We start from the raw sequence: 18559 nt of genomic DNA, 5'->3' as shown, positions 1-18559 counted from the left end.
AATTTTACTTAGAGAAATCCTTCACCAGGCATGAAAAAAGTAAAATAACCTGTCTCTCTTAGAGAACTGAAAAAGTTCTTTTCGTTTGGAATATTTAAAACATGGCATGATTGTTAGGAGGTGAGGAAAGGGAGATAGGTGGAAAGGAGGGGAACAAAACACAACCCAGAGCTTCATGAGAAGTGAGAGGAGAGGAATCCTCAGAGCCCTCCATGGGAGGTGGAAGGCGGCGACTTTTATCCCTCTGTGTTGAATTCCACCGTGTCTGTGTCCTTGGGAGTTTGCAGTCAGAGCTTAACCTGGGACCATTCTGGGTGGGCACATCTAGCCTGAGGCAGAAGCCAGTCCTACTGGACATACTGAAACAAATTTTTTAAATCATAAGGGAGAAATTGGATTTGAGGGAGTCTGTTTGACAAGACCTGGAGCTCCTATAAATGAATTTTCTTAAATCTAGAGGTGGGGTCAGGGGTAGCGGGTAGGGGCAGGGGAGAATATTTCCTTTCTGTCCTTAACAAACCAGTAAACAAATCATTACAGAAAAGACTCAGATACTTCTCACCCATCCTTTTTAAAGTGTTAGCTGATAAGAGCTAATGCAATTAAGGACTACCAACTTTGAGTGCTACTTTTTAGTTTAAATGAATAAATTCTCAATGACAAAGGATCCTTCAAGGTCCAAAGGAATCTCCCTTTTAGAGCAGGGATTCAAGACTGTGAACAATTTTCAGCATCATCCTTACTGTCTTCAGTTATCTTAACCAGCAATCACTGAGTCGTACAATTTGCAGCCATGTTGCCTGCTTTGCAAGAATTAAGTCCAGTACTATTGTGTCCCCATTACTGACGAAGAAACTGAGTTTTAGAGTTTATGGTAAACTTGGTCAACATCTCACAGTGGGAGACATGTTTTGAGAAGCTACAAGCACCCAAGGACTGGGCCAGAAGCTTTCAGACCTCTCAGATTGATTTTATTTTCCCCATTTTACACTAATGCTCGAAGGGCTCGGTAACTTGCCCAGGGTCACCCTGTTTGTAATGTAAATGCCCTAATTGTCCTTAATTTTAACCACATACAATTTCTTCCAAGGTACACGGAGTGTGGGAGGCCCATTCACAGTAGATGTTTCTTTATTTTCTTCCCTGTGAGTTCAGAAAGGGAGTGAAAACTAGATATGTCCCGGTGTATCCTCTTGATCAAAAATTAATTGTTGAAATCTCATTACTTTTGCCAGCAAATGGTCTAAAGATGGGTGTACGACTGACTCACTTCTGGCCTGCAAGATAAGAGTTGGAAGCCTGCTGAGGAGGGCAAGACTCCTGGAATGAAAACACAAAGCTTCAGAAGGATGAGACCTTTGCCAGTCTTCTGTCTGGAAAGCAGAGGTAAGGCTTGGAGCAATAGCAGCCATCTTATGATCATAAAATAACAACCATAGGGTATGAGTCCCAAAGCCGATAGACGGAAGATGACGGAGCACAAACACACACAGTGCCTGTGCCCATTATGACATTTTTCAGTCACTGCACTAAGACTACTTAGATCTGCTGCTAGGTTCTGTGTGCTTGCCTGTTTGGTTATTTGCAGCTGAATACTTTCCCAACTGAGGCACTGAGCTCCTGGGCTTGTCTGTGTCTGTGGAATACAGCAAAGTTGTATCCACCAAATGCAACTCATCATGTAGGACTTGCCTGGATTAATCAACAATTTCCAGCCTTTTCTCTTGGAATACTTCCTTGTTTAGAATAATAGTCAAAAAGCAATAGTAAGAAGTCGCACCCCTGGTAATACCTAACTGCCAGTACTTTCTAAGGGAAACGGAAAATGAAAGTAAGCTGCCACCAGGAATCCCTGGCCAGATACTACATAGCTACTCAGTGTTTAGGTTAGACTGCATCAACATTATGAGAAAAAGAATTAATCACACGCATTACCTTTAGCTGAGTATCTACCCTGTACTCCATGCAATGCTTAGCACTTTACATTCACTATCTGATTTGAATATTCCTTTAGGTGGTTGTTATATTGATCACTATTTTAAAAGTGAAGAAATAAAGCTTGAAATCGATAGCTCGTTCAACCACATGTTCAGTGGGAAACTGACATGGTCAAGATTTGAATTCAGGTCTTTCTTACCACAAAGGTATTGGTCTTTAAAACCAAACAATTGGTTGAAATGACTGAAACCACATGAAGTGAAATCAAATGAAATTCAAATGAAATGAATGAATCCAGTGGTTGGATATCTCCTTTATTTACTGATTACCTGCAAAAACCATGAACACCATTGAAAACCAAGTTCATCAAAGCCACCTGGTTGTTCAACTAAGGTACCATTAACATGTCCACTGTGTACATTTGCAACCCTGGAATCCGAGGGACCACACTTCCTTTTGAGATCCTTCTCTTCCCTGGGTCTAGTAGAGTTCACTTCAGCTCAAAGAACCATTTCTCTTCTGCCTTGAGGATGTAAAATTGACCAGGAGACATTCCCTGTCTGCAGACTGTTTTCAGTCTGGCAGTCAAAACAAACGTGCATAGGTATAGTGCCCAGCACTTTGGAGATAATCAGTAAATGGTGCATGAGTAAACAAATAACTGGAATAAATGAATAAGTGGACAGCAGCTGGCTGACTGGACTTTTGGTTTTATTATCAGTGGTTGACGCTCGCTGTGTTGTCACTCTTGAGGCTTGGGTAAGTGTCTCACTGCTAAAACAAGCTATTTCCCCCTCAATTTGATTCTATTACTGCAAAAAATTATCTCACTGAGAGAAAACACTTTCCTGTTCAAGAGCACTGTGTTGGTTGTCTCACTGACGTCTCTGCCTCATGCGCCTAAAACACGTGGATGGCAACAGAAGCATCAGTGCATTGTGTTGTCACTTGGTTGTCATTCCAAAAGCATCATCAGGCTGTTGACCCTTGCAGTTAATGCTTTCAGGGAAAATATACACTAAGCACTTGAAAAACTACCTTGTGGGGTGATCTAATTGTTAGTTAGATAACTGAAAATACCAGTAAAGGAATAAAGATATTTATGATGTGTATTTGACTTTGAATTTCTGTTTGAAAACGTACAGGTAAAAAATATAACCAGTGAATCCTTTGGAGATAAAGGATTTCATCATTGCTATTTATTGCTACATGTGCATAAGAAAGCATGCTCCAGCAGAGATACTTTATTTTCTCTTTCCTTGTTACATTAATGTTTGATTATATATCCATCTGAGTGAGGCGGTGGAAGTTGGAAGCAGGGGAAAGAGCATGCATATACACATTTTCAAAGGTGGCTTATTTGTGAGTTGATTTCACTACACAAGCATTTGCTAAATAACCCCCGTCCCCCAGACAAGGTGATGGAATAGTAACTAAAATTCTGGTCTCACATTCCCAACTGCCTATTGAACACATTTCAGACACTGTTCTTTTAACAGGCCCCATACTCAGCTACATTTCATTTCTAATTCCTAACCCCAAACCTCTGCTCTTAGTCTCAGCCTCAGTTAACCTCAACAGCATTCACCATGTCTCTCAATTTAAAAAATTCTTGTAATTATCTTTGATACCTTATCTGTTATCCAATATATCAAGTCCCTAAGTTTATGGATATAGATATAACCCTTTATACATTTTTCAAAATTCCACTCCTCCATCCTAGACTCTTACCTTGAGAGGCAATGTGACATTGAGGTTAAAAGTTAATAGTCTAGATATAAATGTGGATTCAAAGTCTGTCTGGCCCTATATGTCAATAGCTGTGTGTCCTTCAGAAAACAACTTAACCTCACTGAGCTGGTGTCTTCATTTGTAAAATAGGGATAACAATGGAATCTACTTTGTAGGCCTGTTATCTTAGGTAGAGCTTGGTACGTGGTAATATTCTCAAACGCACAACATTATTCCCAGCAGTAGCAGGAAGAGGAGGGTCAGTGGTGTACCAGTTAGGATAAATGAAAACTTATTATCTCGTACAATAGGAAGAATATGGATTAATTAAATCAACAGTTCAACAGTGTCACAGAGAGCCCAGGTTCTTTCTTTCTGCTCCCCCACATGGTCAGATGTTTTGCAGAATCACATCTGAGCATGGAAATGTCACGTGGAAGGAGCTGTCCAGCCCACTACCTCTTTATAAAAGGAAAGAAATGTTTTTCAAAAGCTCCCAGCAAAATTATCTTCACATCCCATTGTTCAGACCATGTCACATGGCACACCCTTAGCCAGTCACTAGCAAATTTAGTGGATTTTCCACAAATGCCTTAGACTAATCAGGATTTATTCCTGAATTGGGGGTGAGGGTGCCTCACCGAGAAGTGGATGCACCAACATGACTGGAATTCCATTCCAGGTGAAGGGGTTAGAGCTGGGCTGTGGGACAGGAAACTGTAACTGTAGATGAATTTTAAGTTGCTACAAATATGTTTCAGGAAAGAATAGCTTACACATACTTTTCTAGTTTTTGTCATACTTAATTTCCTAACATGAGATTGGTAGGATACTTGCTAGTGGGTGTTGGCAATCTGAAGACACGTGGGACTCACTGTGGTACATATTTTCCATTTTTATTAATGACTACAGATTTAAGACTATAGTAGTTACTAATTTCTTGAGGCCATATTAATTTATGAAGATATATATATATATATATTTCAGTTACTAGACCACAGAAATATATACCTTCAAATATTAATGTTAAAATTTTGATGCTCTCTGAATGAGAAAACAACCCCTGAGTGTATAATTTGGTAACCTTAATAGAGCTTATTGAGCTTTTTAAAGACAGTTCCTATTTCTTAATACTATTTGATGATTAATGATACATTGATTGAGAATTAACAGCTATCTTGTTTATACAATTCATTTAAAGGGCTGTTAAGCCTCAAGCTATGATTTAAAAATATTATCTAGGCTCAGTTTAGCATTCATTACACTAAACATCTCATCCAATGGCAGTGCAGAAAAGTAAATACCATTTCATCAGCAAAAGACGGAAATGCTAATTGACAGCTGGCAGAGTCCAATCAGATTTCTCTGCATACAACTAACGGGCTACTTTTGTAGCATCTGTTACATTTTGCTTATCGACCCTGCTTCCTTCATTTACTCTTCTGGAAAAGAGAACAGAAGTGATAGCATGTGAACCTGCAAAATAAAAGAAAAAATAAATGCCCAGGTATATGAGGTCTTAGTTTGTAAGAAACAAAGACCATGGTAATTTTTGCTATTTATCCTAAAGTCTTTGAGGGAGAAGTGTGAAATTTAGTCAGGTGTAGGGGTCTGAATTTGGATGCTATGATACCAGATACTCAGATTTTAGCAAATACAACTGATGTGGATAGAGAAATCAGAATACTTTGTATGGAAAAAGTTACTACAAAATCCAGGCTTTATTATTTTGCATTTATGTACAGAGCTGTGTAGGAATTTAGAAATCTCATCCAAATACTCTTTTTTTTTAAGGGCCCAAATATTCTTTTTTCCCCCCTCCCTTTAATCTCCAATTAGTTCTCCTGATCATCGGAAATGCTCACCTAGTAGAAAGCACAGGTGAGGAAAATGTTTTTTTAGATCTGGAATTTCCTTTGTTCCACACCCAACCAATTTCTCTAGTTAGTCACAACCTTTCCACCCTACCCTGCCCCTCTCCCCGACCCCCACACTCATAGAAAAAGTAGCAAAGGAAAGGAGAGAAAAGAGAAGAAAGAACTAGAGGGAAATGGAAAAGACCAGCCATTTAATATGTTTGCCTACGTGGCATTCTACCTTTGAACCTTCCAAATGCAACTTCATACATTGTCTTTTGACATTATGCAGTTTGGAATCCTGAAAGCTCTCAGTTTAGACAACTAAATTATTGCTTGTCAATTTAGCTTGGGATGAAGGACAGGTGTTTTGTTTCACAGTAAAACTCCATTTAGAGCTTACACTGGCTCTAAATCCAATCCCAGTGTCTTGCTGGGGGCTGGCATTGAAGTGTATCACAGTAGGAATTATCAGTCGGGGTCCCAGCAGTCAATCCACCTTGGTTCCTCTGGATGGACACGCCTAACGCTGTTTAAAAGCAATTGAGATAAAGACTCCTTCGAGCTCCAAGGGTCATAGCTTGTACTGATATTCCACTACCATTTTGCCTCCAACAAAGGACTAAGATGAGCAAAGCTGAAAATTTCTGTTAGAAACCAATGCAATTCTTTATGGTTTTTTGGTAAATATTCGTTAGGATGGTGTTTTAATGTATTGAACAGTTGTCTATTTTCCTATTTCCATTTCAGAGAAACGGTATAGTGGATCGTTCCTTAACAGGAAATTTTTCATAAGAACATAAGCATTTGATACTCTGAGGTGCTTAATGTAAAAGGCCTAGTAAAGTGGCTAAAATGATCTCATTACAAGTTGAAAGATAAAAGCTTCTTCATTTCTCCACACTCCTCCACTCTGCTGTGGTTTTCAGCATTTCTAGTCATCTATTCTAATCTATGCAAAAATCAAAAAGAGTCACTCATACCTATTACCAGGGTATAAGAGAACTCTCAGCAAGTCTAAGGAAACTGAGTCGTAGTTCTAGGAAAGTTCTGCATTTTTTTCGCTCTACAGTAGAAAGTGATCAGTGGGGCTTCAGCTAACATGGGTAGGACTAGTGTATACATAGGTCTGGTAATACTAATTCAATATACTTTTAAAGTAATGAAGGTTTTAAGGTGAAAGAAGCCTTAGCTCAGTATCTGCCCCAACTCCACCACCAGTTTAAAGATGCTTGTTAAGTAACCTAAGATCAACGATCAAAGTAGTTCATGACAGAGACAGGGTTAGAGCCAGGTATTCTGATCAGAAAACCGGTTTTCAATCTAGCATGTTATCTTGAATTGAATTTTTATGCAAATTATGTTTAGACCTCTTTGTGGGGTCCCATGAGTCTTTTATGATCAAGTGTTAGGCCCTTTGTAGGCACGTAAACTTTTCAGTTAAAGTTTAGTTTAGAGGATATTGTAACTACCTGTTGATTATGATTGTTATATAGACTCTGCTCAATTTTGAATGTAGTAATCTCTTTTATTATTCCTGAAAATGCTTAGATTAGAATGGAGGTTCAGTGAAAAAGTTCTACATGAGCTTCAATAAATTAAGACATTTCTTTCAATGGGTTTGTGAGACATCTTGAAGATAAAGCACTATCTTATTTATTATCAATCATTCAGGGCCTATTATATTAATGTCTTGTCCATAAAAAAGACCTTAATGGGTATTTGTTGAATTTCTAATTTGATGTATTTGGTTCAAGTTCCTTGTGCTATATATTATCTGCAATTCATTTGACCAGCTACAAACTAAATTAATTTCTTTGAGCTAAATTACCTGTTAACCAACCACACTGTTATTAGTCCATCTTTGCCTTAATGTTCACAGCTAGGAATAAGGTGATCAGATAGGAGCATGACCCAACCAAATCTCTTTGATTTGGCTATAGCGTGTGTAGTAGGGGAGATATAATTGAGAAGAATATAGTTTGGTCTTCTTGACTCTCAAAAATGTCCTGTATTAAAATAGACAAAATATCTGACTCGCAGTCTTTAAAATAAATGACCCAATATGTTTTTCATGTGTCAAGAGGAATCACCAATACAAGACTATTGTGAAAAATCAAGTGAGATTAAAGGTGGTGGTAATAAAAATGTCAAAAACACTATGTAAACAGAATGACATTGGGAGTAGTATTAACTGAAACACAAATAGTAACCCTGAACTTTACTACATATTCCGGGGTGAGAGCAGGAATCTTGGGTCAATTCTTAACAAACAAACAGACAGAAGGAGTTCTTCAGGTTCTAGGGCCAACGACCGAAGACATAAAACACGCAGTAATTGACAACCCAGGGTATCCCTACTGGCCTTTCCTTCTTATTCTGTCTGCGAAAAAGAAATTCATTCAAATGCATGGTTGACAACGAAATGGAAGTTTTATCACATTGCCCTATTGTTGACCTCAAAGCTGACCTCCAGATCACCCCTCAGTCAAAATGTTAGAGGAGTCACTGGATGCGATTTTAAGCTGGATTCAGCTGAGTATTCTGAAGAGAAAGCCAGAGTGTTGTATTTCAGTGGTTGAGGGCCCCTCTGGCATGATTGACTTTGATGATATCATCAATTTATCAGCCTAATGCCAGGATCTGTTTCATCCTTCATTTTCCAGGTATCTCCTAAACGTTTAGGAACAGGCTATCTACATTTGCTTGCATTGCAAAAGATTAGTATTATTGGATCTGTTCTGCAAGTGACCTCTAAATTCTAATTTTAGAATTTACCTAGATAAAAAGTAAGTGAAGAGGTTAGAACTAGAACTCAAATAGAGGGTGTGGTATGGGTGAATTTTTAGCCTGCACTTTTTCTGTTTTGTTTTTTTTTGTTGTTGTTCTTGGGTTTTTTGTTGTTGTTGTTCGTTTTTTGTTTTTGAGGACAAATAAATTACCTGTTCAAGGAATTAGCTATTGAAAGGAGTCAGCCAATTAGGTCTAAGTGTTATATAACATAGTACATCATAGTATGTAGTTGAATTGTTTTTGACAATTTTTTTTAGTTCTTTGGCCTTTTTAAAAAATAAATTTTACTCTATAAGAAATCACACAAGCATAATGTAAAACAGTTAATTTATTAAGCAGTTCAGTCAAAGCTACTCCATGGAATTACATACATCAGTTGACTCCTTGCCTTTTTACCCTGAACATTTAAATGCCTGTAGTTTTTTAAGGTTCCTGAAACCACATACACCCAGTCATATTCAGAAGATTGAATGGGGTTTACATACATTTGTACTACTATTTTTGTGTCTACAAATATAGCTTAAATTTAAGTTAATTTAAAATGTATGATTGCATTTTTCATTTTCTTACATGTGTATAACTGTTGTCATACAAAAATGGCCTGTGACTTTTTTTGGCACTAAAAGAAGGTGTTCTTTTTGTTCAGAAATATTGGAAATAATAGCTTAAATCAAATGACAATCTTTTTTCAGTCTTCAGTCATTATAGCATAAAGTAGATACATGTCTAACTTCCTTCCACAGGAAACTGTCCCTGCCAAATAGTTTACTCTGGGGACTTTCTAAATGTAAAACTCATTTTTACTCTTTGGCCTATAGGCCTTGACACGTATGAACTACCTCTTAATTATCTGTAAGAATTGTAGAGACTTGTTAGGTATCCCAATCATGGTTCTGTGATCATGTGGCACTTAGGTTTGAATGGAAGATTCTGTCAACCAAATGAATGCTAAATTCATCAAAACGGTATTTTTACAATATAAAAATAAACCCTTAAGCTTTTATATTCACCAGGTCCCAGAAGATGAAGTTCTAATTCATTCAAATAATATTTAACCTTCATCACAATTTGGTCTCAATCTACCAGCACCTTATACTCTAGGGTGGGTGTCAGTAAGCTTCGTCCACAAAGGGCCAGATAGTAAATATTTCAGGCTGTGTGGGTCATACAGTCTCAAAGCTACCATCTCATTCTGCTGGGTAGAGAAAAGGCAGACACAGACAACATGAAATGAATGTGTGTTGCTGTGTTCCAGTAAAACTCACTCATGGGAACGGAATTCTGAATTTCACATAATTTTCACATGTCATAAAATAGTCTTCTTTTGATTTTTTGCAACCACTTAAAAATTTCAAAAGAACATTTGTACCTCACGGCCTGTGCGAGAACATGTGGCAATCCGGATTTGGCTAGTGGGCGACAGTCCGCAGGCACGTAACACCAGAGCCCTGGTGAGGTGCATATCTTTTCTGAACGTACCCTGAGTTTCTGTGCTTCCCTACTTCTCCTTATATAGTCTCTATGTCCTATGTCTTTCTCCTTTCTTTGCCTAACTAAACATTATTATTGTGAAAGTGAGCTCAAGTCACACTATCTCTGGGAAGCCCTGCATGATTATAACTCACCCTTCCACACTGAATCAAATTCTTATTACACTGGATTCCAACAGCACTTTGCACATTCCTGTTATAGGAACAGTGCAAAAACGTTTAGAAGGCATTTGCTAAGTATTTCTTGAATATATCAACACATGAACAAATGAAGGATGGAGACGCATAACTTGAACCAACATTGTTTACTGAGCTATTTCCACAGCCTGAGTGTTAGCGCCACGTGGGCGGCTAGTTGTACTCATCTTTCTATCCGCAAGGCCTGAAAAGTGCATGGCATGGGGTAATATATTAGTAGCTTTTTATTGAATTAATGTTTTGAGGGTATATCTGAGAGACACACCTATGGAGAGTGGATTCTATGCTTTATGGATATTTTTATGTGTCTGGGTTGCAATAGTTCTATCCAATTCTCTACAAAACTGCCATACCTAGACCCCTCAAGCTAAGTTAGTTACACACATCCGCTTTCCTGTCACTACTTGTAGACACATGCTTGTTTATGTTTGGCTAATTAAAATTAATCACCCTAGCTCTCCCTTCCCTTCAAGGGCATTACTTCCCATTAACTTCAATGAAGCTTGTTTGACTTCAATGGAAGTTTTCACCTGCATAGGGACAGTGAGGAATCAGGACAAATATCTTTAAGGCTGTCATTTGTCACCGTGAACAAAAGAAATAGAGATCCTTAGGCGTGAGGCACCGTGGCACACTTCATGTGCCTCTCTTAATTCTATCCTTGCTGACAACCTGTGACTGCCACATGAAAGGAAGCATCAGAATTATAATTGAATGCTTCTGAAATATCAGAGACAAGACCTCCAAAAAGGCGGTTCACAAACTTATTCTTTGGCAAGGTTAGTGATTTGAGTACCTACAAATGGCCAGGACACTGTTGACAGCATTTCCAATGCAGAGCAGATGCAGTCACTTTGAGTCCATGTGGAATAGCAAAGCGTGGTAGCTTAACTTTCTTCTGCCAGCATGCAGCTCTCTGACAGCCCTCTGCCATTCAGGACACGCCAGAGCAGCATAAATTAAAAGAGGGAAAGAGGCATCTGAGCAACCCCAGCAATATCACAGCCTCCCTGCTCTACAACTTGAGCATTTTCTTCATCGTGTATTTATTTCATGCAGAAAATGGCAAAATAGAGGTGCCAGTGAGGTGCGAAATTCCACAATGTTTAAGGTTCTCTAGATATCAAAATCTAAGTCAAGCTAGACATATTGTTGCTAAAGGCCACTAAGTTACCTAATTATCAAAGGGAACAGCATGGCATTCCCCCAGAAATGACTGTTCCAGAATCCCCATCTTAATTATACCATATAGCAACTGCATCGACTGTATTTTCATAACTTCTTTATAGGACTATTTGCCAATATTTAAATGAGATAATATAAATATAAATCCCCAGCTTGAAGGCTTGGCACTCAGTTCTTCTTGACATCCCTCTCTCTTTGGAATTAAAAAGAATGATTAGCTGAATAACCTAGAAAAAATACACAGTAACTGATCGCAGGGCAACGTGCATCCCCACAGACAGAGATGAGGGTGTAAGGGAAAAACTGGTATTTATTGAATTCCAAGTCCTGCAGCTGGGGCTTTATGTCTGTTATCGCACTTAAATGTCCTAAATTGTTCATAAAGAAGTTGCTATTGCCTGAATTGATATTTGGAACTTGTAATTAAAAATTTTTTATTTTAGTTTAGTTATAAAATGAACTGTTTCCTAAACTTTTATTCCTCCTCTGCTTGTCCTGGTTAATTTGTTTCTCTCCATCTAAACAAAATATCTCTTCTTCCCTGAAATTCCATCATTAAAGTCACCCTTTTAGTTTAAGGCACTCTGCAAAAGTCTTCTATTAAAGTATTCATTACCTGGGTTAGATAAACCACTTAAGCCACTACAGTACACCGAAACTTTGACAGAAATCAAGTAGTCAGATTAAAACTATGTTGCCTTTGGGAGAAAAAAATAAATAAATAGTACTCTGAGATAAAGCTAGGTCTTAGATATAAAAACCAAGACTCATTCAGGTATGTGGGTTCTAGCCTACATGGGGTAGTGGGCGGACACCGTGTTTCATAGTGGCGGGGGATTGCATGGATACACAAGCATCCTGCTTAGGAGTGCACTAAAATCAAATCCACCTGCTTACAGTTCTGATGAGGACAGAGGGCACTGAAGTAAACGTAGAACTCTCTTCTGTCTCTCTTTCCCATCTTCCAACCAGAAGGTCCTCTGCCTTCTTTGGTATCTGCTTTCCAGTGGAGTGGCAGATACACACCGTGTGGGCTTCAAGGCAGGCACTTCACTGAAAAACAAAGAATTGCAATATTGATCACCATAATCAGAGCTAAAGCCTGAAGCTGGATTTGGATGGGAGACTAAGCCAATCTCTCAGTCAACAAAGGAGATGTTTCTACTGGCAGAGGTTTCCAGTTCCATTTCTCAGATCCAGAGAGAGGTGCTCTCTGGAGAGTTTTTTTCTCATTGTTTTAGCTTCTTCTGTTCGTTTATTTTCCCCCATAAGCATAGCTTAGCAAACCTCCTTTTAACATCCTCTGCCTCTGATGCCCATGTAAATGTACTAGGATCCCCTGTATATGCATTCTTATACGATTTATCTCTATATAGAGAGATTAGCCCCTTCTGCCCAGAATCACATACATTATTTCATACAGTGTTTCCCAAACATTCGTGATGAAGAGTGTTACCTAAGGTAATTGTTCAAAACACAGATTCCTGGGCTCTAGAGCCCCTGCCTACTAAGAGAGGCCTGGAAGTCTGTGTATTTATCATATGTATTGACCCTCACCCATGAGAAGCCCTCACCACCAGGCATGTCCTCCAGGGCCTGGCACTTGAGGACACACTCAACAGAATTGCAGGCACTGACTGAATGAATAAATCTCTTAGATATTGTAACACCCAGTCTATCCCTCCAGCCTCCCTCCGGTTAGTCCTCCTCGTCTGCTGACCTTACCTCTGTGAGATCCATGGGTTGTGCCCTCCTCTCCATTCTCATTCTGCTCCCCTAAGTGAGGTACTCTCCATCTCTTCCCTGGAGTAGTTCCACGGCCCCATAATTCATCTTCTCTATGGCCTCTCCCACTGTTAGCGAACCCCTAAAGTTCTCCAGGGGAAACTTTGGAAAACACAGATTACTCCGTGGCCCGAAAATCTTTTAACAATCTACCCTTCCTCCAAACATGGAATGGTGTCTCCAATACACAGAGCCTAGCATAAAATAGGCTCCTAAAGCTTACAGAAACAGATAGAGTTCATACTCAAAGGTCTTCAAAAGCCAGCCTCAGCCTGATGTTCCAGTTTCACCTCTAGCCTCGGTCTGTGTCCACCTCGGTGCCCACCACAGTCCCCGCACAAGCCCACACCCTACTCCCTGCCATCCTCTCAGCGACTAGACCATTCATACTTCTCTCTCTCGCTTCTGCTGGGGCTTTCGCCTCTGCTTTATAGACCCCTCCTTTCCTGCCTTCTCCTTCCCTACCCAACGAGAATATCCCATTTGAGCCACAGTTTGACTTCCTTAAATTTTTGTGAGTCTCTCTATGGCCATTTTAGCAAATCTGCCTGAGCCCAGATCAGGATCCTTTTGAGTCCTGACCTGTTTCTCCTTTCGAGGTGTTATGACACTCCCTTCACTCATGGGGTCAACCAGATGCCCCAGAAGCTCTGGAGCTTGAACTTGCAGAGTCGTCTTGGGCTTTCCTGGGGCCACATGGCTAGCCAGTGGCAGAAGGGTGGACTAGGGAATGGATTTCTCCTGATGTGCAGTATTTCTTTTGGAGTGTCCTGTCAGAATGGTAGGACTCTAAAATCATGTAAGAGTTTAGGACTATAGGTTGCCTACAGTCCTCCACCAACCTTTGGCTTGAGCCATGTATTTGACCAGCATGTTAACTCTCATCCATGTTCTGACCAACCACAGGACCACTTTCAGTCTGCAGTAGCTGAGGGTGATGAGGGTATAGATGTCATTTTCCTAGTGTGTCATCATTGTTGTCATTTGGAGAAGTCAGCCCATCGCTTCCACAGGCTCTGTGCCATGTGCCAGATAGTCCTCCAGGTGCTCACAACTATCTCCTCTGAAGACTTCCTAGATCATTGCTCCACAATACCAATAGGTCCTTCCCATTAAGATTATGATTAATTAATTAATTGATACGTTCACATCATGCTGTCCCAGGTAGGTTTAAGCCAGGCTGATCCATGTCCAGACGTTTCTTATGCAAATGGGAATATTCTTGCTCAGTCTCTCCTCCCTTGTTTATCCTCCTGCTGATAGAGGTGTGTGGAAAACAGACAACAATGAACGTGATCACATATTCAGGGAATGCAATGATTATAGCCCAGTTAGTTCAAGAGAAAGCATTGTTGGGTGATGCTCTACATGTGCATTATAGACTTCTGAACTGTAAACCTAACAAAATCAGGAAACAAGTTATTCTTCATATTTTCTTGCTTGCTCTAGGCAAGACTTATATCTATGGTTGTCACCAATGAAGTGCAGAAACAACGTTTAAGAGAATTATTGGAAACCAGTATTTATGGGCAGCACAGTGGATGATGAGGTGATAAAAGTAATGTTATAATTAGCATTAAAAATGGTACAAGGGAACTACAGAAGCAAGAAAATCAATGTTATTTCAATAGATATGGATTCCAAAGATGTATGACATCAAAAGTAATCAGAGCATTGCTATCTTTTTCTCACTGTGGGAGTTGTGATTTTAGTCAGAAATGATAAATCTTAAAGTTAAAAAATACAAGAGAGGAAACACGGAGAGAAGTTTCCCATACATGAACAGGAAGAAAGGGTGCCTGGACACGGAAGGATTTTCATGTATGCTGTATACAAGAAAAAAATGCCTATTTTCTTCTCTACCCATTTTTCTAAATCTTCGATGATTGGCTTGTGAATTTTGTAGTCCTATTTATATGGTTATATAGGAAGAGATTTATTTTTTTTTGACCTGGGGTCCCGCGTGCCTGAGGAGCAGCCCTGTTTGGTCAGGCATTGTGTTATTTGCAACTTCTGTGCAGCATCTATTTTCATATTTACAACAACTCTATGAGACCATTGCTATCTTATTATGTAGAAAACTTAGACAAGTTAAGTAATTTGCCCATGCACACAGTTAGTCAATGACTGAACAGAGATGCTCATTCAGGACAACCTAATTCTGCTGTGTACATCAGTCTTAGAAAAGCTAGGACTAATCTATCCAACCCAAGTTGTATTTCCTGGATTTAGGATTACCCTTAGATTTGTGAGGATTATTATCATCATTGTCGTCACTATCATTCATGAAATACTTTTTGAATATTAGCTACATGCCAGATACTCTTCTAAGCAGTTAATGTGCGTTACTCATTAAATAATTTTGACCACCAAATGATATACATATCGATCATATTCCCATTGTAGAAATGGAGAAACTGAAGCCCCAGAGTGGGTAAGTAACTTGCTCAAAGTGACTCAGCAGGGCATCCAATAAGGTTCCCTGAGTCTGGAGCCCAAGCAGATCCGAACCAAAGATCCTGGCTTGGCTCCTTCAGCCTGTACTGCTGAACTAAATTGCTACTTACTAGGCACGAAACATCATGAACCATAATGTATGACTGGAAATGATCTGTGATTTTCCTCTCTGGTCTGGTGATTCTTTCCATTTATTTTCACGGGCCTTGGAACAATCTGAGGGCTTAGCATGGCCAGGGCAATGACACCTCTGGTTCTTGCAGATCCAGCCTTACTGGAAAGATGCCTATGGTCCAAAGAGTGAGAGTTGCAACTGGTTGTGGTGGGGTCACAGGGATGGAGTCACAGCTTCAAACACCACTGAGTGAGAACACCCCAAAGGGCAATGCATTTTTAATTCAAGAATATAAAATCATACATTCACAAGGAAGTCATGTATGTGACCATATGTGTGTGTATGTAAATACATGTGCCTATCCCATTTCTTTCATATCGATTTTTTGCTTATTTTTGTACTTCCTTTTCCATGTACGATTAGAGAATTTTACAATTGAAGGTATATATTTAGCCATAACACAGACAGAAGGAATATATCAAATATCACTTTTGCTATAGATACCTTGGCTTAAATACAAACACAACAGAATGCCAGATATCTGGCCAAAAATCAGTGACAGCATTCAATTAGCCAAGCATGTGGAACCATTGGAAAAATTCAGATAATTGACTAAAAATTCAAATTTTCATTTAGATGCCTACCACCACACTCCCTATCATTTGATGTTTTTCTTTCACCACTTAAAGCGACTAATATCTTACTCTTTCAAACACTCATCAATAATATGCCTACAAAAAAGCTGCAACAAAAACATAATGGTTCAGAGATTCACAAATGATAATTTTTATCTTTAAAAAAAAAATCTCATCCCAAGCAAAAATTCTGATTCATTTACCTCCATCAATTCCTTGTTCTGTTTCAAAATTCCACTGATCATTTACAAATGGTGAAAAACTTCTTTAGCCCGTTCTGTATTTCATCCCAGGTGACTGAACTCTGCATTTTGATTTCTAAATGGGCAGATAGATGTACTGTAATGAGAACACAAAGAAGCAGGTTTATAACTTGGTACATTATGGCACCGGGTTCAAAGCAGTGCTGTAAGCCTTTGTTTCTCACTCATGCAGATAAACTCCAGCATTTTCGAGCACGGTAACAATGCAGAATCTGAAGGAACAGGAAAAAAAGAAAGATGCAAGAAAGAGAAAGAAAGAAATGAATTAAAACAAAGCAAAACTCTCGGGATGGTTTAGGCTGCAGGGTATTTTCCCAGAGTTCTGTCCAAGAATAATCTAGTAAAAATGTGGACAGAGAACCACCGACCCCTGCTTTCCCCCGAACATATGCAGCTCTGATCAGTCTGGTATTTCAAGAAAAACAAGGTCTTGAACCCGAGTCCTCAGACACATAACAAAGCGCACTTCACAGCTGTGATGCACAGCGACGATCGGCTCCGAGGCCTGAGTGGGTCCCAAGACAATGCCTCCTTTATCACCCAGAGGACAAATATCTAGACAGCAATATTTTCTGCTTGAATGCTCCGAGCAGCTCGTGCAACTCCTGACTGAAAGGGAAAACTGAGCTCAGAGTGTTTGCTGAGTGATTATTTTAATTTACTACTTGATGTAAATCTAAATGAACTGACACCCAGCTCAAGATGGACAGAAAACAATCATCACGGAGGGTGGGGGCTGCGGGAATGAAAGGTGGGGGGGGGGGGGCGCGCAGGAGAGGGGCTGATGTTACACTGGCATCTGAGGTTTTGCGCAGGTTTAGCCAACTTTTGCAGTGGCAGGGAAATAGATGGGGACCAGGTTCAGCATTCGTTTCCTTCTCTCAATTACCATAATAAGTTCGGTAATTTTGTGCTGTTTATTTATCAGGCGAGGATAACAAAGGAAGCAGAGGAAGTCTGCTCTGGAGGCACCATGACAAAGCACCAGACAGAAAGCAGTCACGTGTTGGGGAGATGAACAGAGACACCACTTCCCGAGCACCTGATTATTCTTTCTCAGGATTTAGAGGCAAAAATTACCCTTAAGAAGAACAACCACAAGCACAACAACATGAGCTGTACGGGTGAGAAAATGGGGTAAAATGGGGATGAAGGAAAATTGAAGGGCAACTTGACAACTAAGTTTTAATTCCTTATAAAAAGCTATCTTTCCTTCATGTCAATTACTCGTCCAAACTTAGTGGTAGCGATAAAAGATTTTTTTAAAGAGCTGTTTGGTTGATTTTCTCCTTCCACCATCACATGTGGCCCTAGTTTCTTAGCATGGAAAGTTCTACAGTTACAATGCATATTTCTAGGAAACTAGGTGGCAGAATCACAGCTGTGTCTGGTTTAAGATGAACGTCAGATTTCTTTGTGGTGCTTGTAAGATATTATTCAAAGCATCATTTCTCTCTCTCTCTCTCTCTCTCTAGCTCATGAAACACTGCATTAAACAGTCACAGGACCAACATACAGATTCCTATTTCCAGGTTTGTCTCTTCTGTCTAAAAAAGACTTTCCTTTCAGCCATGTCTGCTGGCATCCCCTTCAGAAAAGTAGCAATGTTTGCTAATGAGCATAATCCTAGTTATTTGTAGCACTGTTATAAATGGCACAGGGTACGCGTATAAATCCCCACGCAAGATTCTGAAAATATGTCCAATAGAGGAAAAAATATATCACCCCTTGTTTCCTACCATCACAATATGGAACCAAATTATGGTTTCTATCTTTTTTACTTGTCCTTACCAGCCAGTTTAAGAGTGATCTACTTGTATAGCTCTGGACATGTGTATATTTATATTAAACTTTAAAATGCTAAATTTATATATTATATATTATAAATGATATAAATATTTACATGTATAGTGTTTATATCTTTATTTAGTGAGTGCAACTTTTGTGTGTGTGTGTGTGTGTGTGTGTATACACATCTGTCAGGTGCAGCTGAAAACTCTCCCTTCCCTACGTATCTGAGTCATCGCTTTTCCAACGAGGAGCCCTAGAGTTCTCTGTAATGGCCTTGGACACTGCCATGGGGGCCACCATATATGGTGAGTAAGGAGAAACC

General features: G+C 39.4%; 1 long non-coding RNA gene across 1 annotated transcript; it reads left to right on the top strand.

Moving 5' to 3' along the window:
- Positions 1 to 974: 974 nt before the first annotated feature.
- LOC116668848 lies at positions 975 to 18154 on the top strand. Its single transcript, XR_004326042.1, has 3 exons — positions 975 to 1386; positions 17375 to 17570; positions 17922 to 18154. It is a non-coding gene; the product is annotated as an uncharacterized LOC116668848 (long non-coding RNA).
- The last annotated feature ends 405 nt before the right edge of the window (positions 18155 to 18559 follow it).

The sequence above is a fragment of the Camelus ferus genome, chromosome 15, assembly GCF_009834535.1.
Source record: "Camelus ferus isolate YT-003-E chromosome 15, BCGSAC_Cfer_1.0, whole genome shotgun sequence".
Taxonomy (NCBI): Eukaryota; Metazoa; Chordata; class Mammalia; order Artiodactyla; family Camelidae; genus Camelus; species Camelus ferus.
This window is presented reverse-complemented; position numbering and strand designations above follow the sequence as displayed.